The 17438-nt window shown below is 45.2% G+C and overlaps 1 long non-coding RNA gene and 2 other non-coding genes across 3 annotated transcripts in view; all 3 read left to right on the top strand.

The window, feature by feature from the left end:
* The first annotated feature begins 485 nt into the window (after window positions 1-485).
* On the top strand, window positions 486-559 carry trnat-agu (transfer RNA threonine (anticodon AGU)). The gene has a single exon. It is a non-coding gene; the product is annotated as a tRNA-Thr (tRNA).
* Window positions 560-1861: 1302 nt separating this feature from the next.
* trnat-agu (transfer RNA threonine (anticodon AGU)) lies at window positions 1862-1935 on the top strand. Its single transcript has one exon. It is a non-coding gene; the product is annotated as a tRNA-Thr (tRNA).
* A 2305-nt stretch (window positions 1936-4240) lies between these two features.
* LOC139543061 (uncharacterized) overlaps window positions 4241-17438 on the top strand; it is a 35551-nt gene continuing 22353 nt past the window's right edge. Inside the window, exon 1 of the long non-coding RNA XR_011668593.1 lies at window positions 4241-4368. This is a non-coding gene — a long non-coding RNA (uncharacterized lncRNA). The remainder of the gene's footprint in view (window positions 4369-17438) is intronic.

Raw genomic sequence — 17438 nt, 5'->3', positions numbered from 1 at the left:
GACTTAGTCGCTATATTTAGTGAGTATTCAGAAGAAAAAAACAAGAATCGACAGAAGAAAGTTCATTTGTAGTTCTAAACATATTTAGGGTGTTGTTTTTTACTCACTTTTTGTCTCTCCCACGACATTATTCCTCTCTCCTACAGCGTCCATCACAATTACATCCACTTGGACAATTATGCAAATTATGTGATGCCGTCATTTAGCGACTTCTAGCTACTTTTAGGACAGCCAACAGCTACTTTCCTTACTGAGGATTTCCCAACACTGCCACTCACATGCTAAGGCCTACTTTGCGTCCCAAAACATAGCTTAAGAAACCCTGTTGCTAGACAGTTGAAGGTGTCCGTATCGATTCCAATATTAGTAAATGACCCCTCTTTTGTGATGTGATTTTGCTAGACAGAGATATGGGTTAAATGAATGAGACTGGTTTGATCAAATAGGTTTGGGTGTTCACATCTGCAAAAGACGTCACATTTATGGGTGCTGTGGCTTAGTTGGTTAAAGTGCCTGTCTAGTAAACAGGAGATCCTGAGTTCAAATCTGAGCAGCACCTTTTCGAGCATTTCATTGTACACATTGGTGGAGAATGTCAGAGTGAAGGGCACTCAGGTTTTCTCACCAATGGGTTTAGAGAATTAAAGAAGACGTGGAGGGTGAAATTGAGATATTCCAATGTCACGGAAAAAGGGCACTTTTTGAATTAGTTACAACATACCGACTGTGTAAAGCTCGACGGTTTGTTCATTATCGAGACCAAAATGAAAAGAGTTTAGCCAGCTTGTGCGCATCAGTTTCACAGCCTAAGTAGAATCTACAAAGCCACTACTTGTAGCCAGCCGTGATCGTATAGTGGTTAGTACTCTGCGTTGTGGTCGCAGCAACCCTGGTTTGAATCCAGGTCACGGCACAGCAATGTCATTTCAGAAGTTTTTTTTTTGAACGAGTTAAGACTTACTTTGTAAGCTAAGAAACTCAGCAACTCTGCCATTTGACAAAGTCCCCCAGCACATTGTAGGTTAATTACTTACACGAACTGATTAATCTGCTGTTTCAGATGTTTTTACCATTTTTAAGCTCAACAGCCAAATGAGAAATGTAGTGTCCTCGAACAACCAAAATTATGAAGAAATAGTGTATGATTCTGAATGTTTACTCATATCTCGCGATCCACCTATCACATGTTAATAACCGCTTTGGGTCCCAAACCATAGTTTAAGAATCCATGTCAGAGGTTCTTGAGTTTATTCATGTCGAGACCCAAATGAAAAATGTACTGTCCTCGAATGACCATAATTAAGAAGAAATAGTATGTGATTACAAATGTTTACTGATATCTCGCTACCCACCTCTCACCACTGTTGCCAACTTAGCGACTTTGTCGCTATATTTAGTGAGTATTCAGAAAAAAAAACAAGAATCGACAGAAGAAAGTTCATTTGTAGTTCTAAACATATTTAGGGTGTTGTTTTTTAGTGACTTTTTGTCTCTCCCACGACATTATTCCTCTCTCCTACAGCGTCCATCACAATTACATCCACTTGGACAATTATGCAAATTATGTGATGCCGTCATTTAGCGACTTCTAGCTACTTTTAGGACAGCCAACAGCTACTTTTCTTACTGAGGATTTGCCAACACTGCCACTCACATGTTAAGGCCTACTTTGCGTCCCAAAACATAGCTTAAGAAACCCTGTTGCTAGACAGTTGAAGGTGTCCGTATCGATTCCAATATTAGTAAATGACCCCTCTTTTGTGATGTGATTTTGCTAGACAGAGATATGGGTTAAATGAATGAGACTGGTTTGATCAAATAGGTTTGGGTGTTCACATCTGCAAAAGACGTCACATTTATGGGTGCTGTGGCTTAGTTGGTTAAAGCGCCTGTCTAGTAAACAGGAGATCCTGAGTTCAAATCTCAGCAGCACCTTTTCGAGCATTTCATTGTACACATTGGTGGAGGGCACTCAGGTTTTCTCACCAATGGGTTTAGAGAATTGGAGAAGACGTGGAGGGTGAAATTGAGATATTCCAATGTCACGGAAAAAGGGCACTATTTGAATGAGTTAAAACCTACCGACTGTGTAAAGCTCGACAGTTTGTTCATTATCGAGACCAAAATGAAAAGAGTTTAGCCAGCTTGTGCACATCACTTTCACAGCCTAAGTAGGCTCTACAAAGCCAGTTCTTGTAGCCAGCCGTGATCGTATAGTGGTTAGTACTCTGCGTTGTGGTCGCAGCAACCCCTGTTTGAATCCCGGTCACGACACAGCAATGTCATTTCAGAAGTTTTTTTTTTTAACGAGTTAAGACTTACTTTGTAAGCTAAGAAACTCAGCAACTCTGCCATTTGACAAAGTCCCCCAGCACATTGTAGGTTAATTACTTACACGAACTGATTCATCTGCTGTTTCAGATGTTTTTACCATTTTTAAGCTCGACAGCCAAATGAGAAATGTAGTGTCCTCGAACAACCAAAATTATGAAGAAATAGTGTATGATTCTGAATGTTTACTCATATCTCGCGATCCACCTATCACATGTTAATAACCGCTTTGGGTCCCAAACCATAGTTTAAGAATCCATGTCAGAGGTTCTTGAGTTTATTCATGTCGAGACCCAAATGAAAAATGTACTGTCCTCGAATGACCATAATTAAGAAGAAATAGTATGTGATTACAAATGTTTACTGATATCTCGCTACCCACCTCTCACCACTGTTGCCAACTTAGCGACTTTGTCGCTATATTTAGTGAGTATTCAGAAAAAAAAACAAGAATCGACAGAAGAAAGTTCATTTGTAGTTCTAAACATATTTAGGGTGTTTTTTACTCACTTTTTGTCTCTCCCACGACATTATTCCTCTCTCCTACAGCGTCCATCACAATTACATCCACTTGGACAATTATCCAAATTATGTCTTTCTGTTATGGTTGGTCTGTATGACTGGAGTGGTAGGTGCTAGGTCTTTCTGTTATGGTTGGTCTGTATGACTGGAGTCGTAGGTGCTAGGCCTTTCTGTTATGGTTGGTCTGTATGACTGGAGTAGTAGGTGCTAGGTCTTTCTGTTATGGTTGGTCTGTATGACTGGAGTGGTAGGTGCTAGGTCTTTCTGTTATGGTTGGTCTGTATGACTGGAGTAGTAGGTGCTAGGTCTTTCTGTTATGGTTGGTCTGTATGACTGGAGTAGTAGGTGCTAGGTCTTTCTGTTATGGTTGGTCTGTATGACTGGAGTAGTAGGTGCTAGGTCTTTCTGTTATGGTTGGTCTGTATGACTGGAGTAGTAGGTGCTAGGTCTTTCTGTTATGGTTGGTCTGTATGACTGGAGTAGTAGATGCTAGGCCTTTCTGTTATGGTTGGTCTGTATGACTGGAGTAGTAGGTGGTAGGCCTTTCTGTTATGGTTGGTCTGTATGACTGGAGTAGTAGGTGCTAGGCCTTTCTGTTATGGTTGGTCTGTATGACTGGAGTAGTAGGTGGTAGGCCTTTCTGTTATGGTTGGTCTGTATGACTGGAGTAGTAGGTGGTAGGCCTTTCTGTTATGGTTGGTCTGTATGACTGGAGTAGTAGGTGCTAGGCCTTTCTGTTATGGTTGGTCTGTATGACTGGAGTAGTAGGTGCTAGGCCTTTCTGTTATGTTTTGTTTCTCCTGTACTTCTTGCTGCCCTACAATATTAAAGGCTGCCATTCTCTGTAAGGATTCTGTTATTTTCCTCACAACAACAAAATAACATAACTACAACTCACATTCCCCAAAAATCACACACACACACACACACACACACACACACACACACACACACACACACACACACACACACACACACACACACACACACACACACACACACACACACACACACACACACACACACGCATACACTTAATAAAACGTAACTTCAACACCTGGTCCAAAGGATCACCAGTCTACACAACATTAAATACAAAATATGACTCAAAGCAGCACAACATCCCTTCTACAGTGTACCAGCAGAAACAACATGTTTGACCTAGATTTTTCTCACATACACACGCACACACACACACGTATGCGCTCTCTCTCTCTCTCTCTCTCTCTCTCTCTCTCTCTCTCTCTCTCTCTCTCTCTCTCTCTCTCTCTCTCTCTCTCGCTCTCTCTCTCTCTCTCTCTCTCTCTCTCTCGCTCTCTCTCTCGCTCTCTCTCTCTCTCTAATATGCTCCTCCACTAGGTTCCTCTGAACAGTAAGGCTACAGGGCTGTGGGAGATCTCTGTTGCCTGGGAGGAGAGTAGAGGAGAGGAGAGGAAAGGAGAAAGGAGGATGCAGAACAGTGGGGGGCTGATTTCAAAGAGAAAGACCTGACTAGTTGTGAAACCATGGAAATAAGTAAGGATGAACATTCTGCCTGCATGTGTTCAGTACACAGAGAATGTAGAGAATGTAGAGAACATAGGGAATGTTGAGAATGTAGAGAACATAGGGAATGTAGAGAATGTAGAGACTGTAGAGAATGTTGAGAACATAGGGAATGTAGAGAATGTAAAGAACATAGGGAATGTAGAGAATGTAGAGAACATAGGGAATGTTGAGAACATAGGGAATGTAGAGAACATAGGGAATGTAGAGACTAGAGACTGTAGAGAATGTTGAGAACATAGGGAATGTTGAGAATGTAGAGAACATAGGGAATGTAGAGAATGTAGAGACTAGAGAATGTTGAGAACATAGGGAATGTTGAGAATGTAGAGAACATAGGGAATGTAGAGAATGTAGAGACTGTAGAGAATGTTGAGAACATAGGGAATGTAGAGAATGTAGAGAACATAGGGAATGTAGAGAATGTAGAGAACATAGGGAATGTTGAGAACATAGGGAATGTAGAGAACATAGGGAATGTAGAGACTAGAGACTGTAGAGAATGTTGAGAACATAGGGAATGTTGAGAATGTAGAGAACATAGGGAATGTAGAGAATGTAGAGACTGTAGAGAATGTTGAGAACATAGGGAATGTAGAGAATGTAGAGAACATAGGGAATGTAGAGAATGTAGAGAACATAGGGAATGTAGAGAATGTAGAGAACATAGGGAATGTTGAGAACATAGGGAATGTAGAGAATGTAGAGAACATAGGGAATGTAGAGAATGTAGAGACTGTAGAGAATGTTGAGAACATAGGGAATGTAGAGAACATAGGGAATGTAGAGAATGTAGAGAACATAGGGAATGTAGAGAATGTAGAGACTGTAGAGAATGTAGAGAACATAGGGAATGTAGAGAATGTAGAGAACATAGGGAATGTAGAGAATGTAGAGAACATAGGGAATGTAGAGAATGTAGAGAACATAGGGAATGTAGAGAATGTAGAGAACATAGGGAATGTAGAGAATGTAGAGAATGTAGAGAACATAGGGAATGTAGAGAATGTAGAGAACATAGGGAATGTAGAGAATGTAGAGAACATAGGGAATGTAGAGAATGTAGAGAACATAGGGAATGTAGAGAATGTAGAGAACATAGGGAATGTAGAGAACATAGGGAATGTAGAGAATGTAGAGAACATAGGGAATGTAGAGAATGTAGAGAACATAGGTAATGTAGAGAATGTAGAGAACATAGGGAATGTAGAGAATGTAGAGAACATAGGGAATGTAGAGAATGTAGAGAACATAGGGAATGTAAAACATTTTACCCCAACAATCCGGGACCTGTGGTGCCCCCTCCGGATCTGTGGTCAAGTACATGACTACAGAGTTATTATATTTAAAATTACTTTAAAATTACATTATTATAAAAGTATACTATGAAGCTAGAAGATTAGATATTCGATTATGAAATGATTTTATAAGAGTATTGGTGAAAAATCACATTAAAAATAAAATAGAAAGCGAGTTATCCATTTTGTTAACTGTAGCAAATGGTACATTACTATTATTAAAGTGAATGAGATTAAGGGTTATTTATTTGTGACATTTAATTTGCCATTAAGATGTGGCCATCTATTGCTTCTATGGAACTAAATAATCAAAGTCATCATTTCTCAACGAGTCTGTGACCTCGGTTGCAGGGATTTGTTTTTGGGAGGTGCACGTTTGAGCACATGCCCCCTAAAATGTCTGTGCACGGCCCTGCTGCGTGGGTCAAACATGAAATGTCAATGTGTCATGTATGATCAAGCCATTAACCTTGATATTTATAAAAAGCTGAAAAATTGTTAGCATTGCTCTCGCTCTCTCTCTCTCTCTCTCTCTCTCTCTCTCTCTCTCTCTCTCTCTCTCTCTCTCTCTCTCTCTCTCTCTCTCTCTCTCTCTCTCTCTCTCTCTCTCTCTCTCTCTCTCTCTCTCTCTCTCTGTTTCTAGTTGAAGTCCATGAGCTCTGTGTTCTACAGCTTAGCATTGTTTACACACTAATCTAATTTGTAAATTGTGTTTCATGAAGCTCAGGCTTTCCCTGGGGAACTGCGCCAGGAAGCGCGTGGCAGGGTACAGAGAAAGAGCTGCGTCATGAGGCTCATGGCAGGGTTCAGAGAAAGAGCTGCGTCATGAGGCCCATGGCAGGGTTCAGAGAAAGAGCTGCGTCATGAGGGATCTACTATGAACTGGCCCTCCTCCAACTGTCTCAATCTCTCTCACACACGCACGCATGCACCAACACACACACACATTTTAAATACTATATTTGACAAATCACAAATCACATTACAGTCGAGAAGGATTTAAACATTTCATAGGTCATGGATACAGTATGTGGACACTTATGGATACAGAAAGCACCTTCTTCTCCATGCTGCAAAGCTGCCCAGGACAGTTGACATGGAGCAGTACCTTGCCAGCTCCTATGCAGGCCTGCAATCTGAAGGTCACATACTGTCAGCCTATGTACATGGCAGAGACTCCCAAATATCAGCACTACAAGAATGCACTGATAACGAAGACTGTTCGTTACTGATAACGAAGACTGTGACACGAGGGGCTGGTATTTCAAAGACTTGTCAGCAAAGGCCTGCTCCATGTAAGAGTCAAAATAACAAACCACTTTCAAAATGAGCACCACACACACACACACACACACACACACACACACACACACACACACACACACACACACACACACACACACACACACACACACACACACACACACACACACACACACACACACACACACACTCTCGCTCTCTCTCTCTCACTATAACAACGCCACACACACACGCACACACACACACACACACACACACACACACACACACACACACACACACACACACACACACACACACACACACACACACACACACACACACACACACACACACACACACACACTCCCACAAAAGTGAGGGGGTTTGTGGGTCTGTATGATCTGTGGTAAGTATGTATCTCTAATGTAGTCATACATTTGGCAGGAGGTTAGAAAATGCAGCTCAGTTTCCACTTCATTTTGTGAGGCTATGTGCACACTACCGTCTTCTCTTGGAGCTCTTGAGTTGCCTCTCTCAATAGCAAGGCTATGCTCACTGAGTCTGGACATAGCCAAAGATTTACTTTATTTTGGGTCTGTCACTGTGGTCAGGTATTCTGCCACTGTGTACTCTCTGTTCAGCGCCAGATAGCATTCCAATTTACTCTGGATTTTGATCGATTTTTACCAGTGTGTCAAATAGTAATTTTTTTGCTGTCTCATAATTTTGTTTGGGTCTAATTGTGTTGCTGTCCTGGGGCTCTTGTGGGGACTGTTTGTGTTTGTGAACAGAGCCCTAGAAGCAGCTGTCTGAGTGGACTCTTCTCTAAAGGGCTTTGTGATGGAATGTGTAGGCATTGCTTCCTTTTAGGTAGTTATAGAATTGAACAGCTCTTTTCTGGATGTTGATAACTACCGGGTATAGTCCTATTTCTGCTCTGCATGCATTGTTTGTGGTTTTGCGTTTCACACAAAGTATATATTTCTTTGCATTCTGCATGCTGAGTCTCAATTGGGTGCTTGTCTCATTTTGTAAATTCCTGATTGGTGAGTGGATCCCAGATCTCACAACCATAGAGGGCAATGGGTTCTGTAACTGATTCAAATATTTTTTGTCAGATCCTAATTGGGATGTCGAGTTTTAGTTCCTTTTGACGGTGTAGAAGGCACTTCTTGCCATGACTCTCGTTCACAGCCTTGTGGAAGTTACCTGTGGTGTTGATATTTAGTTCGAGGTAGTTATAGGTCTTTGTGTGCTCTAGGGCAACGGTGTCTAGATAGAATTTGTATTTGTTATCCTTGCTACTGGACATTTTTTGGAACACCATTATTTTTGTCTTACTGAGATCAACTGTCAGGACCTAAATCTGACAGAATCTGTGTAAAATATCTAGGTGCTCCTGTAGGCCCTCCTTGGTTGGGGACAGAAGCACCAGATCATCTGTCCAGTAGTATGAGGTAAGGTGCTGCAGAATGTTCTAGTGCCCTTGACAATTCATTGATATACATTTTGAAGAGGTTGGGGCTCAAGCTGCATCCCTGTCTCACCAATCAGCCCTGAGGGAATACATCTGTGTGTTTATTACCAATTTAAACAGCACACTTGTTGTTCGTGTGCATTGATTTTATAATGTCATACGTTTTCCTCCGAACTCCGTTTTCCATCAATTTGTATAGCAGACCCTCATGCCAAATTGAGTCAAAAGCTTATTGAAATCAACAAAGCATAGGAGGACTTTGCTTTGGTTTTGGTTTGTTTGTCAATAAGGATGTGTACACGTGGTCTGTACGGTATTTTTGGTTTGAAAGCCAATTTGACATTTGCTGAGGACATTGTTGTCACTGTTGACCCAGATTCCATATTCCAGCACAGAATGGAATATGTTCTGGGATTATTCCGATGGCATTGAGGAGTACACCACATCAGTCACTGGCTTCATCAATAAGTGCATCGATGACGTCGTCCCCACAGTGACTGTACTTACACACCCCAACCAGGAGCCATGAATTACAGGCAACATTCGCACTGAGCTAAAGGGTAGAGCTGCCGCTTTCAAGGAGCGGAAGCTTATAAGAACCCAGAATCTTATCAGAAATCCCGCTACGCCCTCCGACGAACCATCAACCACCAGGCAAAGCATCAATACAGGACTAAGATCAAACCGTACCACACCGGCTCTGACGCTCGTCGGATGTGGCAGGGCTTACAAACCATTACAGAATACAAAGGGAAGCACAGCCGAAAGCTTCCCAGTGACACAAGCCTACCAGACGAGCTAAATTACTTCAATGCTCGCTTTGAGGCAAGTAACAATGAAACATGCATGAAGGTATCAGCTGTTCCGGATGACTGTGAGATGGCGCTCTCCGCAGCCGATGTGAGTAAGACCTTTAAACAGGTCAACATTCACAAGGCCGCAGGGCCAGATAGATTACCTGAACGTGTACTCCAAACATGCGCTGACTAACTGTCTTCACCCTCTCCCTGTCTGAGTCTGTAATACCAACATGTTTCAAGCAGACCACCATAGTCCCTGTGCCCAAGAACACTACGGTAACCTGCCTAAATGACTACCGACCCGTAGCACTCAAGTCTGTAGCCATGAAAAGTTTTGAAAGGCTGGTCATGGCTCACATCAACACCATCATCCCAGACACCCTGGGCCCACTCCAATTCAAATACCGCCCCAACAGATCTACAGATGACGCAATCTCTATTGCACTTCACACTGCCCTCTCTCACCTGGACAAAAGGAACACCTACGTGAGAATGTTGTTCTTTGACTAAAGCTCACCATTCAAACCCCTAGTGCCCTCTAAGCTCATCACTAAGCTAAGTTCCCTGGGACTGAACACCTCCCTCTTTAACTGGATCCTGGACATCCTGACGGGTCGCCCCCAGGTGGTGAGGGTAAGCAATAACATATCCGCCACGCTGACCTTGAAATCAAAGGCGCCTCAGGGGTGTGTGCTTAGTCCCCTCCCTGTTCACCAACAGCTGCGTGGCCACATATGACACCAAAAACCATCATTAAGTTTGCTGACGCCACAACGGTGGAAGGCCTGATCACCGACAATGATGAGACAGCCTATAGAGAGGAGGTCAGTGACCTGGCAGTGAGGTGCCAGGATAACAATCTCTCCCTCAACGTCAGCAAGACAAAGGAGCTGATCGCGGACTACAGGAAACGGAGGACCGGGCACGCCCCAATTCACATCGACAGGGCTGTAGTGGAGCAGTTCGAGAGCTTCAAGGTCCTCGGTGTCCACATCAGTAAGTATCTATCATGGTCCTCACACACCAACACAGTAATGAAGAGGGCACGACAACGCCTCTTCCCCCTCAGGAGGCTGAAAAGATTTGGCATGGGCCCACAGATCCTCAGATTCTCTTCTACAGCTGCACCATTGAGAGCATCTTGACTGGCTGCATCACTGCTTGGTATGGCAGCTGCATGGCATCCGACCGCAAGGCGCTACAGAGGGTAGTGCGTACGGCCAAGTAGATCATCCAGGAACTCTATACCAGGCAGTGTGAGAGGAAGGCCCTAAAACTTTTCAAAGACTCCAGCCACCCAAGTCATAGGTTGTTCTTTGTGCTACCGCACGTTAAGTTGTACCGATGCACCAAGTCTGGAACCATCAGGAACACTGAACCGCTTCTACCCCCCAAGCCATAAGACTGCTAAAAAGTTTGTTTAATAGTTAACCATAGCTACCTGGACTATATGCGTTGACCTTTTTTTTTGTCATCACATTTGCTGCTGCTACTGTTTGATGTCTATCCTGTTGCATAGTCACTTTATTCCGAGTTAAATGTACAGAGCCTCCAGAAAGTATTCAGACCCCTTGACTTATCCGCATTTTGTTGTGTTACAGCCTGAATTCAAAAATCCTCTAGGATTTTTACCTGTGCCTAGCTCCATTCAGTTTATTTTTTATCCTGAAAAACTGCCCAGTCCTTAACAATTACAAGCATACCCATAACATGATGCAGCCACCACTATGCTTGAACATATGAAGAGAGTTACTCAGTAATGTGTTGTATTGGATTTTCCCCAAACATAACACTTTGTATTCAGGACATAAAGTTAACTGCTTTGCCACATTTTTAGCAGTATTACTTTAGTGCCTTGTTGAAAACAGGATGCATGCTTCCTTATTTTCTATCAATTAGGTTAGTATTGTGGAGTAACTACAATGTTGTTGATCCATCCTCAGTTTTCTCCTATCACAGCCATTAAACTGTGTAACTATTTTAAAGTCACCATTGTCCTCATGATGAACTCCCTGAGCGGTTTCCATCCTCTCCGGCAACTGAGTTAGGAAGGACGCCTGTATCTTTGTAGTGACGGGATGTGTTGATACACCATCTAAAGGGTAATTAATAACATCACCATGCTCAAAGGGATATTCAATGTCTGTTTTTTTTTTTACACATCAACCAATAGGTGCCCTTCTTTTCAAGGCATTGGAAAACATCCCTAGTCCTGTGGTTGAATCTGTGTTTGAAATTCACTGCTCGACTGAGGGACTTAACAGATAATTCTATGTGTGGGGTACAGAGATGAGGTAGTCATTCGAAAAACCATGTTAAACACTATGATTGCACAGAGAAAAATGAGTCCAAGCAAATTACTTCAGGCTGTAACACAACATAATGTGGAACAAGTGTGAATACCTTCTGAGGGCGCTGTACATCCACTATCTACGTCAATTACCTCAGTACAGGTACCCCGTGTACTGTATATAGCCAAGTTATCATTACTCATCGTGCATTTATCATTACTTTTATTATTATTATTATGTGTAATTACTTTTCTATTATGTCTCTATTTTCTTTCTCTCTGCAATTGTTGGGAAGGACCCGTAAAGCAAGCATGTCACTGTTAGTCTACACCTGTTGTTTACCAAGCATGTGACGGATAAAATTGTATTGGATTTGACAGGCTCCCTATCTGTGTGTCACACGGCTCCTGTCAGTAGTTGTATTAACTAAAGGTGTAGCTCATAGTTTATTATTGTACTGTCATACCAAGGATCATGGTCATACCAAGGATCATTTAGATTTAAAAACAAATATAGAACAACATTATTTAATGCTATTAGCCCATAGAAACTCATTGAATAACAGATTCATACATGGGAAAACAGATTTCAAAGGGAAGTATGTTTTGAAGTGTCTGTCATATCTGATAGATTATAGTCTCGCGGGTTGGCAGCTGTTGTTAACAAAGAGACACAAACCTCCCCCTTTACCCGAGGCTACCGTTTGATCCTGTCGACGCATAGAAAAACCAACTAGATGTGTATTATCCATGTCCTTGTTCGGCCACGACTCAGAGAAACGTAGGATATTACAGTTCTTGATAGAATACATCCGTCATATGAAATGACGGCGGAAACATTATGCACAAAGAAAGAAGAAGAGAAAAACCCCATACAAAAAACTCAGAATTGGCCAGGAGCCTGTAAAACGGCAGCTATCTACTGCAGCATCATTTTTTTTTGCTTGTAGAGACAGCGGTGTGATCCAATGGTACCCTAGGCCCTTCATAGCGCGCTACTATTGACCAGGGCCCATATGGCCATCTGTGAAAACAGTCAGGCTGGCATACTTTGTTATGAATCAACATTAGCTTTACAACACTGTGGAGACTTTAGAGTCTAATGTGCTGTGGGACGTATTGTCAGCCTGGTGAGAGGTCTTTTATACGGAGCTGTTATCTGTAGCCTGTAGACTTCTGGTAGAGGGACTCCTCTTGAGAGAGATAAATAGAGAGAAAGAGAGAGTTGGAGAGAGCTAGACAGAGAGAGAAAAGAGCCGTTAAAGTCTACAACCACCTAAAAGGAAGTGATTCCCAAACCTTCCATAACAAAGCAATCACCTACAGAGAGATGAACCTGGAGAAGAGTCCCTTAAGCGAGCCAAAACGTGCACCACTTGGGGTTCCGAGGACTGAGTTTGTGGAAACACTGCTCTAGACGTATGCCATACAGACACCGTGACCTCCCCTGCTGGGTCCTGGAAATCAACAACTACTCACGCACGCACGCACGCACGCACGCACGCACGCACGCACGCACGCACTAACGCACGCACGCACGCACACACACACACACACACACACACACACACACACACACACACACACACACACACACACACACACAATTGTGTGGCTATCGACCACCACTCACAGAGATAGCTGGAGCTGACAATGTGAAAATGGAAAGTCAACAGCTGGTGTCTCAGCAAGCCAGTTGGCATCATGTAGTTATGGCTTCCTGGTTATCACACGGATGCTTCACTGAATCTGTTGCTGTGGGTATGTTGTTTATCTACAGCACATTGGAAGATAATATCTTGGATGTATCACAAATGGCACCCTATTCCCTCTAGGCCTTGGTGAAAAGTAGTGCACTCCATAGGGAATAGGGGGCAATTTAGGACAAAAGGCCTTTGTCCACTCACTAGATATTTTCCAGTGACGCAGGCATAGTTGTTGTTTATCATTGAGTTCCTTCATCGTTCATTTGGCTCATTGGTCATTCCCTTCATGATCTTTCCAGGGAATTATGTTCCGTTGTACCCCACTAGCTAGTTGACAGGAGTCAGGTGGATTATGTTCCCTTGTATCCCACTAGCTAGTTGATAGGAGTCAGGTGGATTATGTTCCCTTGTACCCCACTAGTTAGTTGATAGGAGTCAGGTGGATTATGTTCCCTTGTACCCCACTAGTTAGTTGACAGGAGTCAGGTGGATTATGTTCCCTTGTACCCCACTAGTTAGTTGACAGGAGTCAGGTGGATTATGTTCCCTTGTACCCCACTAGTTAGTTGACAGGAGTCAGGTGGATTATGTTCCGTTGTACCCCACTAGTTAGTTGACAGGAGTCAGGTGGATTATATTCCGTTGTACCCCACTAGCTAGTTGACAGGAGTCAGGTGGATTATGTTCCGTTGTACCCCACTAGCTAGTTGACAGGAGTCAGGTGGATTATGTTCCCTTGTACCCCACTAGTTAGTTGACAGGAGTCAGGTGGATTATGTTCCCTTGTACCCCACTAGTTAGTTGACAGGAGTCAGGTGGATTATGTTCCCTTGTACCCCACTAGTTAGTTGACAGGAGTCAGGTGGATTATGTTCCCTTGTACCCCACTAGTTAGTTGACAGGAGTCAGGTGGATTATGTTCCGTTGTACCCCACTAGCTAGTTGACAGGAGTCAGGTGGATTATGTTCCGTTGTACCCCACTAGCTAGTTGACAGGAGTCAGGTGGATTATGTTCCCTTGTACCCCACTAGTTAGTTGACAGGAGTCAGGTGGATTATGTTCCCTTGTACCCCACTAGTTAGTTGACAGGAGTCAGGTGGATTATGTTCCCTTGTACCCCACTAGTTAGTTGACAGGAGTCAGGTGGATTATGTTCCCTTGTACCCCACTAGTTAGTTGACAGGAGTCAGGTGGATTATGTTCCGTTGTACCCCACTAGCTAGTTGATAGGAGTCAGGTGGATTATATTCCGTTGTACCCCACTAGTTAGTTGACAGGAGTCAGGTGGATTATATTCCGTTGTACCCCACTAGCTAGTTGACAGGAGTCAGGTTGATTATGTTCCGTTGTACCCCACTAGCTAGTTGATAGGAGTCAGGAGGATTAATCCCCCTTATTCTCTGGGACTGAGTGGTTCCCATGGCTGTGGGGGCGAGGAGGAAGGCATGTGTGTGTAAATGTGTGTATGTATGTGTCACGTTCCTGACCTGTTTTCCTTTGTTTTGTATTTGTTTTAGTTGGTCAGGGCGTGAGTTGGGTGGGTTGGTCTAGGTTTGATTTTCTGTGTTGGGATTTTGTGTTCGGCCTGGTATGATTCTCAATCAGAGACAGCTGTCAATCGTTGTCCCTGATTGAGAATCATACTTAGGCAGCCTGGGTTTCACCTGTGTTTTGTGGGTGTTTGTTCCTGTGTCAGTGTTTGGGCCACACAGGACTGTTTCAGGTTAGTCACGTTTGTTGGTTGTTGTATTTTGTAGTGTTTGTTGTTTTCCCATTAAAATATGAATACTTACCAATCCGCATCTTGGTCCGATCCATGCTCCTCCTCGTCTGAGGAGGAGAACGACTACGACAGCCGTTACAGAAACACCCACCATAACAGGACCAAGCGGATTGGAGAAGGAAGGTAAGAACAACAGCAATGGGGAAAAGAGGAATGGACTTGGGAGGAAATCCTAGACGGGAAAGGACCCTGGGCAGAGCCAGAGGAGTGTCGCCGCCCCGAAGCGGAGCTGGAGGCAGCGAAAGCGGAGAGGAGGTTTTATGAGGCGAAAGCAAGGCAGAGCGGCTGGAAGCCCGAGAGGCTCACCCCAAAAAATCTTGGGGGGGGGCTAAAGGGGAGTGTGGCGAAGCCGGGTTGGATACCCGAGCCAACTCCCCGGGCTTACCGTGGAGTGCGAGGGCGTCGTACTGGTCAGACACCGTGTTATGCGGTTGAGCGCACGGTGTCCCCAGTACGCGTGCTTAGCCCAGTGCGGGCTATTCCACCTTGCCGCACTGGGAGGGCTAGGTTGGGCATCGAGCCGGGTGCCATGAACATGGCACCAGCCTTACAGGTGGTGTTCCCGGTTCACCTGCATAGCCCAGTGCGGGCTATTCCACCTCGCCGCACTGGCAGGGCTACGGGGACCATTCAACCTGGTAAGGTTGGGGAGGCTCGGTGCTCAAGAGCACGTGTCCTCCTTCACGGTCCGGTATATCCGGCGCCACCTTCCCAGCCCAGTACCATCAGTGCCGACACCACGCACCAGGCTTCCAGTGCATTTCCAGAGCCCTGTTCCTCCTCCACGCACTCTCCCTGTGGTGCGTGTCACCAGGCCAGTGCCTCCAGTTCCGGCACCACGCACTAGACCTACTGTGCGCCTCAGCAGGTCAGAGTCGGCCGTCTGCTCAACGCCGCCTGCGCTGCTTGCCTGCTCAGCGCAGCCTGTGTCTGAACTGCCTGCCTTTCCAGCGCTGTCTGAACTGCCTGCCTTCCCAGCGCTGTCTGAACTGCCTGCCTTCCCAGCGCTGTCTGAACTGCCTGCCTGCCCAGCGCTGCCCGTCTGTCCCGAGCCTTCAGAGCCAGCCAGCCAGGACCAGCCAGAGCCGTCCAGCCAGGACCAGCCAGAGCCGTCCAGCCAGGACCAGCCAGAGCCGTCCAGCCAGGATCAGCCAGAGCCTTCCAGCCAGGATCAGCCAGAGCCGTCCAGCCAGGATCAGCCAGAGCCGTCCAGCCAGGAGCTGCCAGCCAGCCAGGAGCTGCCAGCCAGCCAGGATCCGCCAGAGCCTTCCGCCAGCCAGGATCCGCCAGAGCCTTCCGCCAGCCAGGATCCGCCAGAGCCTTCCGCCAGCCAGGATCCGCCAGAGCCTTCCGCCAGCCAGGATCCGCCAGAGCCTTCCGCCAGCCAGGATCCGCCAGAGCCTTCCGCCAGCCAGGATCCGCCCCTCAGTCCGGTGCTGCCCCTCAGTCCGGTGCTGCCCCTCAGTCCGGTGCTGCCCCTCAGTCCGGTGCTGCCCCTCAGTCCGGTGCTGCCCCTCAGTCCGGTGCTACCCCTCAGTCTGTTACTGCTCTTTGGAATAGTGGGATTGACATGGAGGGTGGATATTGGGAGGAGGCCACGGAAGCGGGGGTTGACTATGGTGGGGTGGGGACCACGACCAGCGCCAGAGCCGCCACCGTGGACAGACACCCACCCAGACCCTCCCCTAGACTTTGTGCTGGTGCGTCCGGAGTTCGCACCTTAAGGGGGGGGTTCTGTCACGTTCCTGACCTGTTTTCCTTTGTTTTGTATTTGTTTTAGTTGGTCAGGGCGTGAGTTGGGTGGGTTGGTCTAGGTTTGATTTTCTATGTTGGGATTTTGTGTTCGGCCTGGTATGATTCTCAATCAGAGACAGCTGTCAATCGTTGTCCCTGATTGAGAATCATACTTAGGCAGCCTGGGTTTCACCTGTGTTTTGTGGGTGTTTGTTCCTGTGTCAGTGTTTGGGCCACACAGGACTGTTTCAGGTTAGTCACGTTTGTTGGTTGTTGTATTTTGTAGTGTTTGTTGTTTTCCCATTAAAATATGAATACTTACCAATCCGCATCTTGGTCCGATCCATGCTCCTCCTCGTCTGAGGAGGAGAACGACTACGACAGCCGTTACAGTATGTGTGTGTGTGTGTGGTGCTCATTTTGAAAGTGGTTTGTTATTTTGACTCTTACATGGAGCAGGCCTTTGCTGACAAGTCTTTGAAATACCAGCCCCTGTGTCACAGTCTTCGTTATCAGTAACGAACAGTCTTCGTTATCAGTGCATTCTTGTAGTGCTGATATTTGGGAGTCTCTGCCATGTACATAGGCTGACAGTATGTGACCTTCAGATTGCAGGCCTGCATAGGAGCTGGCAAAGTACTGCTCCATGTCAGCTGTCCTGGGCAGCTTTGCAGCATGGAGAAGAAGGTGCTTTCTGTATCCATAA

This window comes from Salvelinus alpinus, chromosome 17 (assembly GCF_045679555.1).
Source record: "Salvelinus alpinus chromosome 17, SLU_Salpinus.1, whole genome shotgun sequence".
NCBI lineage: Eukaryota > Metazoa > Chordata > Actinopteri > Salmoniformes > Salmonidae > Salvelinus > Salvelinus alpinus.
Note: the sequence above shows the minus strand (reverse complement) of the source record. Positions and strands in the feature narration are given on the sequence as shown.